The sequence below is a fragment of the Pseudopipra pipra genome, chromosome 3 (genome assembly GCF_036250125.1).
Source record: "Pseudopipra pipra isolate bDixPip1 chromosome 3, bDixPip1.hap1, whole genome shotgun sequence".
Lineage (NCBI taxonomy): Eukaryota > Metazoa > Chordata > Aves > Passeriformes > Pipridae > Pseudopipra > Pseudopipra pipra.
The window spans coordinates 52,709,828-52,731,437 of NC_087551.1; the positions used below are offsets into that span (position 1 = coordinate 52,709,828).

The 21,610-nt window shown below is 40.4% G+C and overlaps 2 long non-coding RNA genes across 2 annotated transcripts in view; one reads left to right on the plus strand and one right to left on the minus strand.

The window, feature by feature from the left end:
• Positions 1-21,610, minus strand: part of LOC135411521 (uncharacterized) — a 538,599-nt gene that overhangs the window by 508,067 nt on the left and 8,922 nt on the right. The window lies entirely within an intron of this gene.
• LOC135411519 (uncharacterized) lies at positions 1,876-13,387 on the plus strand. The gene is made up of 4 exons (XR_010429181.1): positions 1,876-2,037; positions 8,017-8,435; positions 10,814-10,909; positions 12,147-13,387. It is a non-coding gene; the product is annotated as an uncharacterized LOC135411519 (long non-coding RNA).

The following is a 21,610-nucleotide window of genomic DNA, read 5'->3' on the forward strand; positions in this document are numbered from 1 at the left end:
AACCCAGTGCAATGGTAGTATCAAAACATCAACCTGGCTTGTTGATCACTCAAGCAGTCCTTTTGTCCAAGGGAAAAAATACTGCTGAAGGAAAAACAGTGCATAAAATGTAAATTTTTTTTTTGTTATCAAAAAAGATAGGTCAATAAGCAGGGTTTATAAACTCTGTAAACATCACTAATTTCTCTTGGGATATTTCATTAATTCCATTTTTAATTCATGTACAGGTAAAGGGTCACATTTGTGAAAACTAGTTTTTATTAGCTGCAGAACTACTATGATTCACTGATCTTCTCACCATAAATGTAATGTTCATGGAGTCCTTTAATGGATGCAGTTCAGCAAAGCTCTTAAACAAATGTTTACACTCCAGCGATGCTATTCATAAAGCAACATCATATATTTCTTGATTTTCCAAAATAGTTATTGGAATACTTACTTTGATAGAAAACTTTCCAACAACTGTACACCCACCACACACACGCAAAAAAAAGAAAAAAAATTAATAAAGGAATGTTGGATTTTTTTCTTAACAGTGAATAATCACACTGGTAAACAAACTATTAAATTCTGCTTCACAACTGGAACTCCACAATGTTATTGTACATAATAGTCATAGTTGTAGCACTAGGTCTGATGAGAAACTTGTTTGAACATGTCTTAGGATGGCTCTTTGTGGTCTCTTTGTAAACACGTGTTTCTTCTTCCCAACACCCCCCACAGCAACTGTTATCTCCCATGCAGGAATGTCCTGAGAAAGGTGTCCTGAGGTGTCCCATTGGTCCTTGTTAACCCTTTCCTGTGATTGGGTGTTCCTGTAAGCCCCTTGAGACTTCTAATTGGTTAACCTGTGATTCTCCCTAACCCTATAAATGTGACATCCCCAACAATAAACACTCTCTTGCCTCCTCTCCACGCCCGGTGTGCTGTCTCTGTGCCTGCCATGGAGCCACGTGGGTGCTGGGGGGAGGGGGGAGCACCTCTCCCCTCCAGGCTCGGGGCCTGAAAAACCCTGTCGCTGGAGTCCCCTTTCCCCGTCCTTTCAAGACGTCGGAATGGTTCTTCAGATGGAGAAGGAACCACAACTGGGCTCCCCCACGTCGAGGGTGGGGAAAGGGATCCAGACATAGTGATAGTACAAACAACAGTCTGATCCTTGCTCTCAAAGATATGTCCTTTCACTCACAGCGACTGCTGTGGTACCCTGTCTTCACCAGGGTGAAGCTTCTTGTACGACTGTACATCAGGAAGATGAAGGAAATGCACTTCCTCAGCAAATGCACCCGAGTGCTGCTCTGCCCACCCTAAAAAAAGATTTTCAGTACTTCCCAGCACATGCACTCCCTGGGCATCACAAGGAATGTAGACTGTACCATAACCAATTCCACCCTGCATCACACCAAGTGACATCTTAGTTATTTTAGCTGTAGCAAATGTTCTGGAAAGTACAGAGATGGACAGAAAAGAGTGATTTGACCTTCTACATGTTTTCAGTTAATCAAAAACATCTTGCTACATTTCTAAAAGAAAAAAAAAACAGTTTAATGCCTTTGTGTTTCTTCACTGCCTTTTTTTTTTTTTTGCCAGATAGCCAACTACAATAATTCAACTGTATCAATTTTTCTTAGCAAGTAATGTTTCAACATAAAAGCACAAGCAGATACAAAAAATTGTTCATCAGAGATTTTTATGTTAAACCACTCTACACTCTTGGAAAAGGTAAAGAAATAGAAGGTAAAGAAATAGAAATACAGAATAGCGTGTTTTCTCATGAAGTCAAAAGGCATCAGCTCTTGTCTTTCCATGTCATCTTGCTATCAATATGCTGTTGCTAGGATGTGAACGTTTCCATGGCAATGTGTGAACTCTTAGTTTTACTAACAGCACTGTTCTCCACACACACACCCTTTCGTTTTCTGAGACTATTTATCTTTTCATATTTCAGGAACAAATATGGAAATGAAAACAGAACAAGACAGCCAAATCCTGCATCAGACTAAAACCTGCAAAGACCAGAAGACTTCTGTGTGACTCCAGGTAATGTCACTGAGACAAGGTCGTGGCTTTTGCCATAGTTTATGGGTGGTTTCTTTTCCTTCAGATTTCTGACATGTAGCAGAGCACGGTAGCAGGCTCAGGAAATTATCTGACACCAAAAAGGCAGCAGCTTGTGCAGAGGAAACTGCATTTTAAGGACCGGCTTTGCTGGGTGTGGAGAATTTCGGTCCCCTGTGCAAGTGCTCGGTGGAGGCGGGGGAGCGGAGCCGGGCAGCGATTGCCACCTGTTGGGGCTGGAATGGCAACTGCAGGGCCGGGAGCCCCCTTCCCGGGACCAGCTCTGTCCGAGCCTCCCGAGCTCGCCGCCGCAGCCCGGCCGCGCCCTGCCTCCTTCCCTGCGGAGGGAACCATCGGGACCTCCACCTCCTCAGCGCTCAGAGGCACTTATGCTTCAGCTTGGTTCTCAGGTGCCTGTTTTTGCTTGACAAATTGTTCAAGTAAGCAACGTTAAACCGGTATTTACAAATCAGGTGAGAAAAACAAGCAGTGCCCTTACTTTCAGCCTGCTCCTCTCTGATTTTTACAGGAGGAAAAACACCTTGAAATGAAATTTGTTGGCTGAAAGTCTCCCTCCTTAGGCAAAGGAGACAACAGGGATAAGGCCATACCTCTCACCACTGTTGCTCCTTTTGTGCTTTCTCCTTCTAGCAAAACAAAAGGAGCCAGGGAAATAAATGGCAAAGGAGGAAACTGAAGTGCCCCTTCTCAGCTTGCTGCTCCATGTCCAAAACACTCTGGGAGCATACCCAGGAGCTGGGTCTAAACCCTGACATCACACTCCTACTGCTAAGAAATTCTTGGCTGGCTTGCCCTGCTACTCCTTTCAGGAGATTTGTTCATCCCATTACCATGAGCCTGTCAGACTGGTCACCTTGGGTTCAGTTTGGATATTTTTTAAGCTAGAGGACAAAGCCAGAAGGAAAAAGAAGGTAGTAAGCGACAGAAAAATCATACAAAAAAGGTAGGAATCTGAAAGAAATTCTGATTCAGCATGCAGGAAGTTGTAGATAAGGCAATAAAAGAAATCCTGATCTGTAGTTGCTTCTTTGCCTTCATTCATCAGATGACTTTCTAGAAAACAATGTGTGACAGTAAATCCAAACAAGTATAGTCCTTGAAGTGGTGGAGTTTGAGGGCAATGGAGATAACCATGGTAGAAATGAGACCCAGAAACTTATAAAATACAAAGATCTTTGCTTTAGGGTGGACCAGATTAACCAAAAATGAGAGGCCCATTTATTTTGTTCTTAATTGACAGGGAAATAAAATTTCAGAGCCCAATTTATGAGCTCTTTAATCCTATCCCTTCTGTCTCACCAAACTTGTGCTAGACTCTCAAATACACTCAGTATTACTTTTTTTTTCTCCTTAGGAATAATACATAAATATCTCTGGCCTTAATTACCTTGTCTCTTTGTTTGCCAAGTGGTTTTGACAGCTCTCCTTGACCATGGGACAACATTTTTCTTTAAACTGCTCCATTTTCTAGACCACCTTAAGCATAGGCGGTTTCCTACAGCAAAAAGAATATTTATGGAAGTTCATTATTAAACATTAATGATCTGTTACTGCTTTTCATCATCTGGCTGCTCCCCCATTTTCTGCAGTCAGCTCCTCTGCTCAGCTCAGACAACCCCATCCAGTCAGAGTCTTACCAGATTCACATAGTCTGAGAGGTAGTCAGGATCTTCAGTACCAATGAATTTATCTCCTGGCAACCACTGCCTTCCCTCACTTTGATAAATCTGCCTTTTCACTGAACATTTTTTCCAGTGGCACATTGAAAGTTAAAGTGTTTTTCAGTATTTTCTTTTGAGAGGCCAATTAATCAAAAGTAGATCAGCCTCTGACCCGTATACCTATTTGCAGCATTTATAACCCTAAAAATATTGTTCTTCAAGTTGCAATGTAGGGCCTGTAACCTCTAACTAGCAATACTGATCTTACTGGTTCACTTGACAAAATTAATTGACTTATCATAGCTACTACCTTAATAGTTACCAAAAAGATGCCTGAAGATGCTGAGTTGTGACAACTTGGGGTCTAATACTACAAACTTTGTAGCTCACAAGCAGTTGTGGGAGGAGTAAGTAATATCATGCACATGTTTGGCTTAGTCATGTTGCTAAAAAGCTGGATGGTAGTACTATTACTGGCCCAAACAACCCATGGGGACACATGATAAAAGCACAACACTTTCAAAATTGTGATCAGCTGTGCTAAATTAATTGGGAATGTTAAATGCATTCAGATTCTTTATACTAATTTAAAAATTGTTGTTATTTTTCCACTCTCAAAAAATTTATTTTGACTGAAAAGTGGGTCAGCTTGAGACATGGCATAACTTATGCTCATATTTGACCATTTCTAGTGCAGTTTAAGGTAACTTATGTGGTAGAATATGGTCCCAAACCCATATGAACCAGTGGGAATCCTGCAATGGACTTCAGTGGGCTTTGAGATTCCCTTTACAATGGAATGAGAAGTACTGAAGGTAGAAAGAAGCACTGACAAAAGATAACACTTTTCGAAAGGCATAAAGCAAAGGCCTACATTAAGTTCCTAAGCACCATTTCCACAGGAAACTCAAAAGGAAAAACACTAGCATGTCTGCCAGCAATCCTTTCTGCCACATAAATGATTTTCAATGGGGTATTAGGTATTTTTGCACTGCAAGACAACAATGAGAAAGCCTCTCTGAATTCTGAGCCAACTTCAGATCCTGGTGTAGGAATGCTGCTGGGAAGATGGTTGGGAGAACCCAAAGCTGTCTTCCCAGGCCAGAGGTAACAAGGGAATAGCACAGTAGTTGCCCTGAACTGCTCCCATGGCTGAAGTGCTCCTATACCCAAGCTAGCTTGTTTAAAGCAAACATGATGGAGTCCTCTCCACTGGCACCCCACCTCAGGGCATAAACACATTTTGGCTTTCTATTGCAGCTGACAGTTCTCATCCTTTCTGCCTTGAACGCAGAGCTAAAACCTCTCTTTGCAAACCGGGAGAATGAGTTCACAAACTAAGTTGTGGGTACAACTTACCCACCATCTGCCCCAGATCCTTACCAACATTTCTTGCCTTAATATTATCTTATAAAAAGACCATCAAGCAGTGATGAGATAAAACAGTATGAGATTTTAAAAATAGTGTAGTGTAAATTAATGTAGATCAAAAAACATTAAAGTTACTCAAATGCAGACTTGTAGATTTTGCACAATGTCTCTATGAGGAAAGTAAAGGTTTCTTCCAAAGGAGGTCATTTCAGTGATGAATGAAGAAAAAGTGAAGGCCATGTCTAAACTACTGAGTGAACAGAATGGTGGCCTTTAAACCAGGTGAGAATTTGGAAAGGTTCTGAAAGGGAATGTTACAGTTCCTAGCTCACCCAAACACATATTTTTACACATTATAATGTCTAGATTCACCTATCTAATAATGTATTCTCTTATTTTTTTGGACAGATTAATTACAACAGACTGTAAATCAACTTAAACTGTTGAGATATGTTTCCAACTTGAACTCTACTTAAATTAAGTTTTTGCCTGTGTATGCATCAAAAGAGCTTGAACCTATTCAAAGTACTCTTACTTGGTGACAGAATTTGATGCAAACTGAGATAGGCATTTGTAAAAAAAAAATAAAATTGAATAATACAAAGTAAATCTACACAAAATACTTATTATACTACATGATTCTCAGTATTTACCAGTCTTTCTTTATTATTTACTTTCTTCAGTCATGCTAGTTTACACACAATAAAATCAATGTTCTTAATACGAAGCAACCTGATGAGCAGTTATTTGTTTTCTCTATGCTTATCGCTTATCTGTTTAATTTTCTTGATCTAGGGCTGTCATTGCATAAAAACTGTCCTTTTATCTGCATTCGCTGAGTTTTATGTCTTCCGTACACTCAAGAAAGCTTGCTTTTCAATTTTGTTACTGCTAATAAAATTCACATTCTTTGACAGTTTTATTCTGAAAATATCTTTATTTCACCTCTGAGAAATGTAAGACAATATCTAATTTGGAGATGTGGCATATCAGGAAATCTGGATTGCAGTTTAAGTTGAACAAGAACCGGAATGTACTATGATTCAACATCTGCTAAAAGGAACAGATTTCAGCCCTGTCAGAGGTCTTCCTCACATTTGAAAGTCACATTATCAGGGATGATGGGGATCAAAGCAGGGGGGATAATTTCTAGGAGATTCAATCTAATATTATTTTGGTGGCACTTGAGAGGTGGTCATATGCCATCAGGTCTTGGTATGGCCCATGGGAAAAGGAAAAAGTCATGAGAGGCTTGCTTGTGGCACCAAGCATCACAAGTTTTCCCTGGGCCAGCCAGGTGGGCATATTACTTACAAGCAGGAAGGGACAGCTCATCAGATGTGATGTAAGGAATTCCCTAAAGCAACAGGGCAGCAATGTATGGTCATAGCCTGGATACCTTTACCTGCGCCAGAGTCCTGGAAAGTCGGGCTGGCTTTTGATGAGGGAGAGGGACAGAGTTATTGGGGGTTAAGAAAGGTGGATTCACACTCATGCTTTTATTCAATTCCCTATGCAAGAAGTTTGTCTGTCCCAGACAGTGCCTCCATCCCTTCCTGTCTCTCTTCTTGTCTGTGTTTCTCTGTGTTTTCCTCCTTATATCTCTGTCTAAGGGCAGGAGCAGCTAAGACTGAGCTCAGGTGTGTTCCCTGCTGATTTGAACTGTAACATCTTGCTTAAACCTACTCTGCAAACAAATTTACAGTTACCTAGAGTTTTGGTCTGCATGGCGCAGAATCAAATGAAATATTACTTCTGACAGAATACTCAGCTCCTCCTAAGAATATAGAGCAGATATAGACTTTTTCTAGAGATCAGTTCCAGTCTCCTATTAGCACCAGCAGTTATACCACAGATCCCTTTCACAAACTGATCGTGCTCCAATCCTGACACTAGTTAACATTTTAATCCCTTTACTGCTCTCAGAAAATGTTTCAAGAGCTCTGTTGTTTGGAGCAGAAATCTCCTTCCAGTATTGAAGGAATAGACAAACATTTGCCAGAAGTGTGTTTTGCATATTTAGTTCTGTCTTAGGACTTGAGAAGAACTTAATATGTTCCCAAGGTTTTTTCCAGCCTTATGATTCCGTGAGGTAAATTTACTTCCCTATGTATTCAACTCTCACTTTTCACAGATCCTTATCAGTCTATTCACCTATGGCTTTCAACAGTCAGCAACTATTGCTCACTTTATGTTGGTATACTGTCTTAAATGTAGACCTTTATGATGTTTTTAGACCAAAAGTTAAGAGAAAGCACTTCCAACAGTATTAATGTATTTTCTGCAGTTAACATACAGTTAATCTAGAGTAAGATTAGTAAATATGTTTTTCATAGACTACAGTACAATACTGTATATAATAATATATCATTTCAGAGAGGCTGAAGTTTTGATTCCTTTTGATGTATCACAGGTATCAGCTTGCCTACAGTTACTTGGATAGTAATTATTTTCCTCTCATAACACCTCAATAAAATAACTCATTGTATGGTGTAATTTCTCACTTTGAAAGTGATCTTATCTAGATAGTATTGGCAAGTCTGGGTATATTTTATTGTTTGTTCTGTTATTATTCTTGGAGGCAGCTCTTGCCTTTTTATCTGATTTGCTGTTGTTTACAGATTGCTTAGTGAATGTAACCTCTAGGAAAAGAATATTAACAATTAATTGGCAGCCAAAATAGAATATTAGCAAATATGGCTTCATATTTTAGTAGTTTGAGCACTCAGATTAAAGTGAGGAGTCTCAGATTCCCACCCTGGTTTACAGACCATTTGTGTATTCCAGTCAAAAGCTGCTTGATATAAGTGATCGTTGAAACAGGAGTCCCAAGCCATTTATATCCCAGGTGATCAGTCTAAACATGTACCTAAAGATCAGACCTTTTTCTTTATACTTTATTTCACAGCTATCTTCAATTCCTATGACCAACGCCACAACTGTAAAAGGAAAAAAAAAAGGCACAATCTTTGCAGAAGGAAAATATGGATTCCTTTTTCCAGGGGAAAATGGAAAGTGGTGGCTGGAGATGCAGAACTCTGCATACACGTTGTAATCAGGGAGCTCTTGCTTAGCAAGGGGACACCTTCTTGAAAAGAAAGCAATGGACCCTGCAGCGTCACCTGCACCTGGGCAGTGTGCTCTGTAATTGCTCACAAGATCAAACTCCTCAATCTAGACAGGTGGAGTAGCACCTTCAATGAGATCTCACATGGATTCCTTTATATTACAGTAAAATGGAAATGCCACACTGTCTGATACGGTGCCTCAGCTGACAGAAAAGCTGCTAACAGCTCACAGATGGCAACTGGATGCTAATTGTCTCAGGTAGCTGTCAGTGGAGATAGCTGAAATGAACTTTAAGTCAGTGCCAAAATCCAACATTAAATCTGAATTCAGATGCCTACATTCCTTTCAAAGATCTTGCCATGACCTAGCACTTCTATAATACATATACCTCCATACAATATTATCTCTCAGTCATGCATGGCAGCTAGCTATAGCAGTAGGGAAGTCTTACCTCATAGACAAAATCAGTAGTTATCAAATTTAGGAGAAAGAAGAGTTAATGTAATTACAGTCTTCAAAAGAATCTCTTTGCTACAGTTGTTTCTAGCTACTTGATGATGCATTGGATAGCATTTAAAATGCACATCATTGGTGGTTATGTGGTGGAAAAAATAAGTATTAAAAGTCAGAAGTTGGAGTCAGATTTAAAACTAACCCATTAAGGTACAATCTATATCACAGAATCATATCATAGAATGGCCTGGGTTGGAAGTGACCTCAAAGATCATCTAGTTCCAATCCCCTCTGCCATGGGCAGGGACACTTTTCACTAGACCGAGTTGCTCAGAGCTCCATCCAACCTTCCAGGGATGGAGCATTCACAACTTCTCTAGACAACCTGTTTCAATGTCCCATCATCCTCGCAGTAGAGAATTTTTTCCTAATATCTAATCTAAAACTACACTCTTTCAGTTTGAAACCATTCCCCATTGTCCTGCCACTACATGCTCTTGTCAAAAGTTCCTCTCCATCTTTCTTATAGGCTCCCTTCAGGTACTGGAAGGTCACAATTAGGTGTCCCCAAAGCCTTCTCCTTTCCAGGCTGAACAACCCCAATTCTCTCAGCCTTTCCTCAGAGGAGAGGTGCTCCATCCCTCTAACCCACTTGGTGGCCTCCTCTAAACTCACTCCAACAGGTTGAGTTGATGTTCTTGCTCTGCTGCGGATATGAAGTTTAGTAAGTGCAAGTGCTGCATTCTGCACCTGGGTTGGGGCAACCCCAGATGCATATACAGGTTGAGGAACAAGAAGCTGGAGAGCAGCGTCACAGAAAGAGTTATGGGGTTTCTGGTCAATGGCAAGTTGAATATGAGCCAGCAGTGCCATGGCAGACAGGAGGGCCAATCATGTCCTGGGGTGCATTGGGCATAGAATTGTCAGCTGATCAAAGGAGGTGACTGTCCCACTCTACTCTGGGCTGATGTGGCCTCACCTCAAGTCCTGTGTGCAGTTTTGGGTGCCACAATATAAATAGGAAGGCTATAAAGCTATTAGAAAGAGTCCAACAGAGGGCCAAGAAGATGGTGAAAGGTGTAGAGGGGAAGCCTTACAGGGAGCAGCTGAGGTCACTTGGTCTGTTCAGCCTGGAGAAGAGGCTGAGCAGAGACCTCATCTCAGTCTACAACTTCCTTGTGAGAGGAAGCAGAGGGGTAGGTGCTGATCTCTTCTCTCTGATGTCCAGTGATAGCACCTCAGGGAATGGCCTGAAGCTGTATCAGGGAAGGTTTAAATTGGATATTAGGAAAGAGGTTCTTCACTCAGAGAGTGGTCAGGCATAGGAACAGGCTCCCCCGGGAGGTGGTCACAGCACCAAGCCTGATAGAGTTCAAGAAGTGTTTGGACAACATTCTCAGTCACATGGTGTGATTCTTGGGATTGTCCTGTGCAGGGCCAGGAGCTGGGCCTCAAAAATCCATGTGGATCCTTTCCAACTCAGGATATTCTATCATTCTATGAAAAGTTTGCTTAGGATCAGAAGAAAGTTTCAAGGTTTTTGGAGCATGGGGGAAACAGCATTTATATGAATTCAGTGCCAGAGGAGCACTACCTTGGCAAGGGACTATTCTTTTATTATCTTAATCACTAATATAAAATGATCTGAATGTATATAAAGTAATTGGATATCATTTTAGCAAAATAAGGTACAATATATGTACATTGCATCCTTTGTGGTCAAGCTAGTTCTATTGTCTTTCTTGACAATGGAAATCCCTAGCTCACCTCTTTTTCTCATGTCAGTTTTCCAATCATCTGATTTTCAACAAAACTAAAGCTATGCTGACACAAACCACTTGAAACAGTTACTCATGAATGCTGGAGTGCTACTTACATATTATTCTGTCCCCAGTGGTTATCATGTGTTATTTCCTATATAATCTGACAGTAACTGACACAGTTAGGCCATCTAGAAAAACTGGTTTAAATTCATGGAGAATACAGCTACAGAAGAATTGCATATTTTGGGTTTTTTGAGATCTAGCCCTTATGTAATTAACCTAAAACATATAATTTAAATAGGAAGTGAATGCGTGAATACCTCTGTGGCTGAATTGCAAATCAGGAATTCGTAAACTAAGGTCACAGCTTGCTTAAAATTCATAACCATGCTCACAGATTTGATTTTTTTTTCTCCAAAGCAGGGAGCAATTCAAAGAACACCAAAAATTAATCCATCACTGGGTTTTTGCTCATGCAGTAAACAGTACTCTCTTCCTGAGGAGAAACCAAATTAGGTAAGACTAGCAGTCCTAAGCCAGTTTTCGTTAAGCTGTGAGGTAGGAACAAAGAAAAAGGAAAAGGAAAGAAATGCAGTGATTATTTTTCTTCCTAAAAAAAAAAAAAAAATACTTCTTCCAGCCTCTGTAGGTCAATCTAAGCACTTTTAAGGTCCAAACAGTGCAAGCAAATACATAATCTTTGCATCTGCAGTACTGCTCCGGTATACACAGAGGTTCACAAATTCATAATTGGCACCAAATCAGTGAATAGGGAAAGATTCTTCCCTGTTTCATTCATTACAAGAAGAATGCCCTGTAGTGCCCTGTAGTACTGAAAAAAAGCTTTTCTCAGTTGCTAGAGACAGCAAAGGATGATGTTAGTCTCGTGCAAACAAGGGACAAATGTCAAATGCTGGCAAATGCTAGCATTGCTCCAGCAACAACTATGTAAGTTCAGAATTGAGTGTCATGACATCAAATTAATCAGAAAACAAATTAGAGATCAACAAGTCACTGTTAAGAATGCATACTTAGTGGATGGCAAACAGTGGCCAAAAAAAGCAGACTATCATACAAGAAGAAATATGACCTGTTGTAGAAAATATCTGCATACCTAACATTATAGTACTATATCTTTGGAAACCACTGAACTCCATCCTTAACTGTATTGCCTACTGGCAGTCATGATGCATGGGTAGAGAAAGAGACACTGACATTTGAAAATATTACACTAAGTACACATGGATGTTAATTCTTTCAGACAAGACAGGGCTAAATACAAAATTTCTACAGTTCAATTTTGTTGTTGTTTACAGCTGACAGTAGATTTTTGATGATGTGTAAGGATAAAGATAGGTGTAGGTGGTTCTCAGACAGCAGAAAATAGCATTAGCACATACCATACTTACTTGTCTATGAAAAAAGGCAAAGTTACAAATAGGAGCAAGGGAAAGCTCACTGGCAGTTCCTTATGGATATAGCTCATTATTACAGTATTTATAGAAAAGTTCTTCCATGTAGGGAAATAGAAAAGGAAAAGGAGGGCAGGGCAGGGCAGGGCAGGGCAGGGCAGGGCAGGGCAGGGCAGGGCAGGGCAGGGCAGGGCAGGGAAGGGAAGGGAAGGGAAGGGAAGGGAAGGGAAGGGAAGGGAAGGGAAGGGAAGGGAAGGGAAGGGAAGGGAAGGGAAGGGAAGGGAAGGGGAAAATGATTGAGGAATTAGAAATCTAAGCACTCATAACTGACATTGCAACAGTGACTGAAGAGTGATTCATCACAATTTCTTTTTGGAACATCTCAGTAGAAATGTAGCAAGTACCTGGTTCAAAATGAACAAAAGGACATATTTCTAACATAATGAATTGTTAAATCATGCACTAATGAATGCCATGGATGGTAAGAAGTTGCATAGGCTCAAAAGTTATTGGATGAATTCCAAGAAAAAAAAGTAAATCATGTCATAGCAAATGCAAAGATATCCTCCCTGTTTTGAGAAGTCCCCAAGAGAAAACCTATGGAAACCAGAAGAAAATCTGAGGAAGCACTGCTCATGCTTGTCCTCCTACTATTCTGTTACCAACAGCACCTGCTATTGATCAGTAACAAGGTCAGGATTCAGGCTGACATCTTTATATTCTCACTCAGTATGTGGGGTTGTGAAACATAAATGGTATTCTGGCTTTTCCAAATAAACAAACACAGCCTTAGTCTTTCAGTGGTCTGAGTTCTGCAGAAACACGTCACCAGGTGGTATCTTAATTTCAGCATCTGTTAATACTGAGTTCAATAAAACTGCTGATACGATTCACTTTAAACAAACAAACCCTAAGGACAGGATTCTTGTATTATCTAAGGACACTACATGGCTGTAATGACACAAGACTTTCTGAAGACACAACAGGAGACTGGATGAACACCTTATAGGATATCTTTAATGGCAATAGATGTCTGTGTTCAAGGAACTGAACTTCACCCTATCTGGATTAGCCACTGAGAAAGCCCCCAGGATTGATCCCTCTAATTCAAGTTCAGCAGCTCACATTTCACAAAGCCTTTTTTTTTTTTCCGTTAACTGTTAATGAACACTTAAATATTTTGCTGCCTTAGGACACAGAGAAGGTACTAATGTCTAAAAGCCAGAGGATAAGGTATGCTCTGGGACCTGCACTGGAGAGCTAGAAGATCATTCGATGCACAGAATGGAAGGGAGTGATACAGACAAAAGGTCTTGGTATCTGAGCTGGAGATTCTGGGACTGCTAAAACCTTTCACAGAGTGATGTTCCTGTGCTGAAAACTAATTTTGATTCAACATTTCATTTTAAAATTACAATTAGAGCAGATGAGACTAATAAAAATAAATCACAGATGAAAAAATAATGCTTTGAAAGTAAAACTTTGTGTGAAATGGTTTTTTCTGCAAATTCCTTCTTGGCAAATTTTAAAATGTCAGGTTTCACATATAGCTGAAATTAAAGTAATTTTTTAAAACTGTAAACTTCTCTGTGAGAATGAATTTCTACTCTGTGTGTCTCAGAGAGAGATTCTGTGTGGGCTTCAGAAATTTAGGCAGGAACAAATAATTTCTGAAGGCAACAGAAAAAGATACAAGTGAAAGCAAATTATTGAATTTTTCACTATCAAGCAATTTAAAACTGAATTGCCCTTTAGCTGCTGGACTTTTAAATTACATATAGACCTTGCTTGGACATAAGGAGAAGGTATTCTAAATTCAAGTAGCATTATGGTTGGCCAGACTGAAAAGGCAGCTTGTGCTCTCCATTTGTGGGGTCGTTTGAGACAAAAGATTAGTTATATCAGAATGGGTCACTTATTTTTTTGATGCCTCCAATTTCAATCTGGAATATAGACTTCTGACTCCAGAGGGAGGCAAAGGTGTTGATCTTTTCTTTTATCTGCAGGACCATACAAAGGAAGACACATGCTGTATACATAATATGTCTCTCCACAGGTAGGCCACCTTCTCTTTTCCTCTCGCTTCTTTCACCTTTCTTCTACTCTTAAAGCTCAAATCAATAGTTAAAAATAAAAAGATATTTATAGTGAGAAGACACATCATCCACTAATACCTGGCAACAGATATAGTGGTTAATATACTTTGGTTTATTTGCTAGTGTTGCTTACAGAAAACCACAACAAAATAATGAGGAAAATGTAGACCAATATGTACCAAGTGAGGAATCAGCCCTGGCACTTCCTAAGTGTACCTGTCAAAAAGAGGCAGGTGCTTTAGTGGAAACCCAATGCAGTGAAGGCGCGGTTGGGATTTGAATGTATGTTGACAGATACACAAGCAAGGAGCTGCCTGGAAAGGAACCAGACAGGGAATGTGCCCAGCCCCAGTTCAGAATTCAATACCTATGTGCATGCTGTAGTCTGGAATCAGAAGTCAGGATAGCAAACAATTCCTTTGATAAACAAGTTTCAACAGTTCAACTGATCACTTCTTCCCCTACTCCTTTCTCAGATCCACATAGATTATAAGACCCAAACCACTCCTGCTCAGTTGTTGCAGCTCACCTGCATCCCCTTCCCCTCTCTCTCCAGGACTGGGACCTCAACCACCAGAGTCTATCTCAAAGGAACAACTTGATACTTTATTATACCACAACCTTACAAGGAAAACTAACCAGAATTAATTCAGGAGAATACAGTATCAGCTGTCTTGGAAAAGGCACAAATCCACAAGTCCTGCACGCCTACCTCAATTTACACCCAATAGAGCAAAAAAAGCTGTTCCTTCCTGTTACAATGCCATGGAAGAAAAGAAACAGATACTGATAAACTTAAGTCAAACTTCTTTTGCCCTAGTCTGAAAAACTCCATGACTTTAGTCAAGAAAAATAATTTCTACTTATCCCAGGGTAATATAGGTTATGACATGTTCTCATGGACAAGTTATCTCATGAGAATTAAAGTCTAGATTCATTTTCATTATATTTAGGAACTTAACAGAGGCATCTGTGTTAGGGATTTTGAGGTCCAACATGGACACAGGAAACAGAAAGACGGAAGCTTCCTCAGGAAAGAGAAATCCCTCTTGCACATGATTCAATTCACTTCCCACTCTGCCACTAACTATTACTTCTGCCACTATTACTTCTCCCCACTGTAGCTTTGTTCTCTGTCCCTCCTCTACATCCTACACAGCTGGGAGTCTTTTCATCAGTTCCTGGTAGGAAGGAAATTTCATTATGGATGGGCTGGAATAATGGCAGGTGTCAAAAGAAAAGTGATACTGGAAGTTGTTACACTCTTGTAATACTCAAAAACAAAGGAAAATTTTCCTGACAGGACTTGGAAGGGAAGAAAAAACCCACTGGCTTGCTGAGTTATTTATTAGAGACATATTCTCAGCTGCAATTACCCGTTCTGTATTACAGCTGAAGGACTATATGCATTTGCTTACATTTTAGTTTGTGCTTATGCCCTAACCCCACATAGCATTTAATGGTACGATGCTCTCCTGGACACTTGCATTTAGACAGCTCCATCAGAAGGGCTACCTGACTGATCAAGTGGGCTATTGGAAAACATGAATCATGGGGTGCTCTGAAACCAGCTTAACCACACTTGTATATAAAAAGCCTTTATTCATTCAAAGAGGGCAGACTGACTTCAGCCTTTCTTCTGTGCAAATGATTCATTCCAGGACTAATGAAACGTCAAGGTTTTGGCAACCCATCCTCCCACAATCTGCCATATCAAAGGGCAAACTTACAATGACAATCTGAACTCTAAACTAATGTTCTGATTACTATGCTAACTCGACCTTAGAAGCGGTGCAGGGACTGCAAAGATAATCATGCATGGCAGGTGAAATACACACAATGGCAGGACCATGGTTCCTGCCTCCTAGACTTCCTTTCCTTTGTTCTTATTTTCACATTGACTTCATAGGTTCTTACAAGATGTGGGACTGAGAATTTTATATAAATGAGGTCTTGAACAATGATTTGTCACTCTCCCCACAGTTGTGAGTGATTTCAACAAGCAGTCAAATCTCACACCTCCTAATGCTATATTTGGTCAGCACCACTGCACAAGTTCAAGTGGCCTGGCCTTCTAACCAAGAAAAGAACACTTAGGTAACTTGATGAAAGATAGATACACAGGAAAAATTATGCATTCAATGGATAATAACCATTTTGTGTGCTTCTACTGTACATGTCATCTGAGGATTTCAGAACACTTCTCGAATGTTAATTGAACTTTGCAATACCCTTCTGAGACACATAAAAGATGTAATGAATGCTTCAGCTCCTCAGTAAACTGTACGAACTTCCAAGAGAGAACCAAGAAATTATCTGATACTATATAAACATTTCAGCAGGAAGTGAGAAATATCATCATATTACTTTGAAATAAAGCAAAGGGAATTCAGTAGCAGTTTATTCCACAAGCCTAAAACTTCCTTTTGCTTTGGATTCATTGAAACATTAATGAAAATACAAATCAGGAAATTATTTTTCTCTCCTATTAGCACATTTATTGTGTATTGTACGTATTTAGTAATACAGGCGCCCCAAGCTCCTTCTGAAGTTCTGCTGCAGTAACAGTTCTTCCAAAAAGCAACATCCATTGCTTCTCTCCTCCACCTCCGGCATCATTTGCTATCCCCATATGGCAACAACTATATCAACTCTGGCTTTTGAACAATCTCCCAAACTTGTGGATCTGACATGGCTGCAGCATGAAGCGGTGTGGCCCCAGGAACCACCAGGTAGGTGAAGGGCTTCCTGTTGCTCTTTCCTTTCTCTTTGGCAAGCCAACTCTGTAAGACCAAGGTTCTAGAATCATAGAATCTAGAATGGTTAGTGTTGGAAGGCACATTAAAGGTCATCTAGTTCCAACCTCCCCAACATGGGCAGGGACACCTTTCAGTAGGCCAGGTTACACAAAGTCCCATCCAGCCTAATCTTGAACACCTCCAGGGATGGGGCATCCCCAGCTTCTCTGAGCAACCTGTTCCAGTGCCTCACCACCCTCACAGTAAAGAATTTCTTCCTACTATCTAACTCAAACCAACCCTCCTTCAGCTTAAGGCCATTCCCCTTTGTCCTGTTGCAACATGCTGTTGTAAAAAGTCCCTCTCCAGCTCTCTTGCAGTCCCCTTTAGGTACTGGAAGGCTGCTATAAGGTCTCTCTCCCTGGGGTCTTCTCTTCTCCAGGCTCGACAAACCCAACACTCTCAGCATGTCTTCATAGGAGAGATGCTCCAGCCTTCTGACTATCTTCATGGATCTTCTATGGACTCATTCCAACAGGTCAATGTTTTTCTTGTGTTGGGAGCCACAGAGCTGGATGCAGTACTCCAGGTGGGCTCTCACAAGCACAGAGTGAGGGAAGAATCACCTCCCTTGACCTGCTGGCCATGCTGCTTTTGATGTCCATGCAGCGCAGGACATAGTTGGCTTTCTGGGTTGCATGTGCACATTTCTGAATTATATTGAGCTTTTCATTCACAAACACCCCCAAGTCCTTCTCCCCAGCACTAGTCTTGATCCATTCTGTGCCCAGTGTCTTGCACTTGGGATTGTCCTGACCTATGTCCTGACCTATGTGCAAGACCTTGCCCTTCACCTTGTTGAGCTTCATAAGGTTTGCATAGGCCCACCTGTCAAGCCTGTCAAAGTCCCTCCAGATGCCATCCCTTCCCTCCAGCCTGTCAACTGCACCTCACAGTTGTGTGTCATTGGCAAACTTTCTGAGGGTGTGCTCAATCCTACTGTCCATGTTGTCGACAAAGATGTTAAAAAGTGCTGATCCCAATACCAACCCCCGAGGGACACCACTTGTCTCTGCTTTCCACTTGGATGTTGAGACACTGACTGCAACTCTTTGGCTGTGATCATCCAGCCAATATTTTATCCACCAAGTGGTCCATCCATCAAATCCATGTCTCTGCAGTTAGAGACAAGGATGTCATGGGACAGTGTCAAATGCTTTGCACGTGTCCAGGCAGGTGATGTCAGTTGCCCTTCCCTCATCTACCACTGCTGTAACCCTATTGTAGAGGGCTGCCAAATTTGTCAGGCGTGATTTGCCTTTAGTGAAGCCATGTTGGCTGTCACAAATCACCTCCTTATTTTCCATGTGACCTCCTTTGCCATGACTCTTTGTCCTGGTGCTATACACATTTATTTATAGCACATTTATTTATTACCCCCTCCCAGAACTTGCAGTCTAAGTAAATCAATATACCAGAAAGATTCTCTTCCCCTGGCTAACAGTAATCAATAAGTCTTTCCTCAAGTTCCTATTGCCCTGTGAAGCTCCACTAATTTCAGCATGATTGTACCTTACTTACTCCAGTAATATCAAAGCCAAATTAGTCTTATAGTTTTCTTTATGATTAAATTATTTATGGTACAAAATGATAATGGTATCCACAAAAGAAAAAGTTTTGAATGTCATGCTAAGGGTGGCATACACAAACCAGGAAAGAATAACGCTCACACATATACTACTATTCCACAATTTCAAGCATTTAAAATACATGAAAACATTAAAAAAAAATAACTGTGCAATTACAATATCCATGTATTTAGTCACCCATCAGGCAACGTTCCATTTCATTCCCTATATGTGCTCTCATTTACCTCAGGCAAGAAACACACATGCCTCTTCACTCTGTTAATTCTTGCAGGCAAAGACAACATCAAAGTCACACTTCAGAGGTTACAAGAGATCTTAACCTAATAGACTACAGATATAAAGAGAGAAAAGATATTCTAAACTAGTTGAAATTATAGAAATTTCAATAAACAATTGTTTCTACAATCTAAAGGGTGGGAAGAGAAAGGACTATTTTTTCTGTCACTTCAAATGTCAGTGTACCCCAACAGAATACCTTTTATTGCCAGTGGCTTCTAGCATTCAGAATCTTAGCAACAAATTAAAGGTCATCTTCCTATATGTCATATCCTGCTACAAATTAGCTTTTGCAATCACTAATTGATGAGAAATTTCAAGTGCTTATTATACAGATAAGTGTGAAAGCTTCACTTGAAGTTGATTTCTTTTTACTATTGTAGTTATTTGGAAATGAATCATCTCCTATGCTCTCTTTATAGTAACTGCAGAATACTTATAACTAAACAGAAAATAGAAAAGGAAGGGAGAACATAAATGAGAAAAATCAGGGAAAACATTTTCTTTCAAATTTTAGCTTTTATGTTGCTTAAAAATACATCAGTAAATACAGGACACACTTATGAACTTTTATCCCGTTATATTCCTAGACAAATGTAAAAACTATGACTCAGACATCTCACTTGTGTAGCTTGCTGATCCTATTATGCATTTGATAAAGAGGCTTAGTAACTCACTGAGCAGAGTCTATGTATGCTCACATATATTCACAACACAACTACTGCACTCTGAATACAATAATACACCGCCATGTTCCAGTGAAATCCTATACCACATGGCACCAAAAAGGATTACTACCCGTTTGTATGTTGCCTCTTGTACTTGCTGCAAAGAAATAAGTGGAGAAGGAAATAAGTGGAGCAAGAAAAATTTGCCACGAAAACTCTTTGCCCTCCTTTCACCAGGTTCATTGCTCAAAATGGATTAATGTGGGAGCAAGGATACCACAGTTCACCCTTTTCTCAGCCCATGAACTGTCAAGCCACAGGTGAAAGAAGGATCATCCTAAGATAGTTCTGCTTTCTGAGCATCAGGGTTTAACTCCAGCTGGCCACAAAGTACCACGCAGCTGATTGCTCACTCCCTACCCTGGTGGAATGGGGAGAAGAATTGGAAAAAGGTAAAAACTCATGGGTTGAGGTAAGAACAGTTTAATAATTGAAACAAACTTAACAATCATCATCATCATCATCATCACTGTAATGAAATGGAGAGAGAGAGGAATATAATGCAAGAAAATGAAGTTATGCACAATGCAACTGCTCACCACCCACTGATCAATGCTCAACCCACCCCCAAGCAGCGATCATCCCCTCCCAGCCAAATCCCCCTAGTTCATATACAGAACACGATGTTCTGTGGTATGGAATATCCCTTTAGCCCATTTGGGTCAGCTGTGCTGGCTATGCTCTCAGCAGGATGGGGAAGAGAATTGTAAGGGTAAAAGCTAGAAAGCTCATGGGTTGAGATACAGACAGTTTAATAGGGAAAGCAAAAGCCGCACACACAGGCGAAGAAAAACAAAGAATTCATTCATTGCTTCCCATGGGCAGGCTGGCCAGCCATGCATAATGGTTACTTGGGAAGACAAAAGACATCACTCCAAATGTCCCCCCCCCCCTTCCTCCTACTTCCCTCCACTTTATATGATGATGTCATATGGTTTGGAATATCTCTTTGGTCAGTTCAGGTCACCTGTCTTGTCTGTGTCTCCTCCCAGCTTCCCATGCACCCCCTGCCTCCTTGCCAGTGTGGCAGTAAAAGCAGAAAAGGCCTTGGCTCTGGGTAAGCCCTGCTCAGCAATAACAAAAACATCTCTATATTATCAGCCTTGTGTTCAGCACAAATCCAAAACATAGCCCCATACCAGCCACTGTGAAGAACATTACCCCAGCCAAAATCAGCACACTTAGCCAGAGCAAATGGACAATGATAATTCCCAGTTCAGCAATTAAGGAGATTTACTTCCTGAGGTGAACCTTAATACCAGTCCCTATTCCAGTGAACACCATAAATACAAAATATTTAGCATCTAGTAATAAGCAGAAGCCAAATAGAAATATAGAACTTTAAATTTTTGAAAGAGGCTGTGATTTAGTGAGTGAATATCTAAACCTTTTGGTCCAGTTGACCCTTTATGGCTAAACTGATGACTTGACCTTGACAAACTCAAGTTGAACTGTGTTGCATCCTACTACTCAATGAGGCAAAACAAGGTTCAGCCTCCTTCACTATTTGCAGGGATTTGTAGGACTGCACCTGGTGTTCTGAGAAACCAGAGTATGACATCAGACTCTTTATGGAATTCAAGTTTTTCCAGTGTGCCTTTTCCTTTCCTGTTGTTTGTCTTAGCCTTTAGCCCTATTTCTGCCTTCTGGTCTTCACCTGTTATGTGCAAGCTCTAAAGTGTAGTGCTTGGTTACAAAAACAGGCAGCCTTACAGACCTGTTTTGAAAGAAGAAAGGCACGCTGCACACAGTGAGAATGCACACAAATGCTTCAAGGAATATTTTGAGTATTAATTGTCACAGCAGACAAATCAAGCAGGAAGCAACAATTTTTATCACAAGCTGGAAAACAGGGGATCTTATTTTACGCTAATTGATACTTACTGGGATGAAAAAGAGAGATTAATTCACTTTACAGTATCACTTACTGAGGAAAGGTTTGAAGAAAAAAGCCCATGGCATGCCTGTAGGTAATTGCTCCCAGTCAGATATGTTACCAGTGTCTTTTGCAAGCAATGTTGTGAGGACATTGCTTTCATGACTTATACGAGCCTCTAAAATTTTCTCCCTACAAATTACTGCAGATATGGTGTTAAAGTGTGCTTCCTCCGCATGAGGAAGAATAGAGAAATAAAGGCTGTGAGGAGGTGTGCTGAATTTTTATTTTGGCTCATTCCAGTGGTGCCTCAACTATGCTTATTCTTTCATGAGGGACAAACAGGATATTTGAAGGGCACATCAACAGTTTTTTCTCTTTATTCCAATTTAATATATTTTATTCAACTTAGCCTGGGGAAAAAAAAAAAAGAAAATAATAG